At 34.0% G+C, this 1,401-nt stretch overlaps 1 pseudogene; it reads left to right on the forward strand.

The window, feature by feature from the left end:
* Positions 1 to 1,401, forward strand: part of LOC102847268 — a 94,010-nt pseudogene that overhangs the window by 65,201 nt on the left and 27,408 nt on the right.

Raw genomic sequence — 1,401 nt, forward strand, 5'->3', positions numbered from 1 at the left:
ATAAGCCCATGAGAACTTAAATAAAAATTTGCTTGTATCTCAAGTGAATTTGAAAATCATCTTAAGAACAGTTTTGGAGCACTGAATATCAATTATTAAAACCAGATGAGTAGTGTGATGAAATCAAAGATATCCTCCATGATGAAAGCAGACATCTACAAAGACAGAAGAGAAAGAAAATAAAAAGATAAAACAGAAGTCAGAGGCGAACCTAAAAATTGCACTAAAGCATCAAGAAACCAAAAACAAAGGGACTATAGTCCCTATGCTATTATAACGGAATATACAAAGACGTAGACTTGAATAAAAAGATAATAACTTATGTGACATTTCTCAAGCTAAAGGAATGAAAAACACATTCAATCCTCAGGTTGAAATACTTAGAGATGCTATGAGCAAAATGTTGAATGATCCAGGAAACATCAAAAGAAAATAAAACGAATACACAAGAATCACAGCACTAAAAAGAATAGACGTTCACTTAAATGTTTCAGGAAGTACCATATGATCAAGAGCCAATGTGAATAAAGGAACAAGTTTAAATTGAAATGAACATATTGACAAAAAATAAGGTAACAGATGTCAGTGGGTTATCAATTGACATGTTTCAAATGATAGATGTGGCCATGAGTGTGCTTATTAGTCAGTACCAGAAAATTTAGAGGACAACTTCCTGGCAAACTAATTGGAAGAGATCCAGTTTGTTTCCAACCCCAAGGAAGATGATCCAGTGGAATGGGGAGCAATTGAACTGTATCATTAATATCACATGCAAACAAAATATTGCTACATATCATCCAAAAAATGACTAGAAGAGCACATTGACAGGAAACTAGCAGAAGTTCAAGTTGGTTATAGAACAGGCTGTGGCAACAATAATATCATTGCTGATGTCAGATGGATCCTAGCTAAAAGCAGAGACTACCGGAAGAATGTTAATTTGTGCTTTATTGGTTATGTAAAGGAATATGACTAAGTGTATTACAACAAATTATGGTTAATGTTGAGAAGAATGGGAATCCCAGAATATTTATTATGTTCATCATAGGAAACATATTCTATGGAAAAGGCAATCTCCAGTTCCATTTGGAATGGAAAGAAGCCCCTAATAAGCAAAACACTCCTTAGAAATAGAGAAAGGTAGGAGGTATCTCAATACCTGATTTCAAATCCTACTACACTGCCGTAGTGGTTAAGACAGCATGGTACTGGTACAATGACAGACATATGGATCAATGGAATAGAATTGAGAGCCTGGAGATCAGCCCATCTATTTATGGTCAACTGATTTTTGACAAGGAGATGAAATCAGTTAAGTGGGGAAATAAAAGCCTCTTTTTTAATATTTTAATTAATTTTTCATTTCAATGAACATCTACAGAGATTTTGGAATTCCATTCA

Source organism: Elephantulus edwardii, unplaced genomic scaffold (genome assembly GCF_000299155.1).
Source record: "Elephantulus edwardii isolate Elephantulus edwardi_28Jun2011 unplaced genomic scaffold, EleEdw1.0 scaffold00023, whole genome shotgun sequence".
NCBI classification, from domain to species: domain Eukaryota; kingdom Metazoa; phylum Chordata; class Mammalia; order Macroscelidea; family Macroscelididae; genus Elephantulus; species Elephantulus edwardii.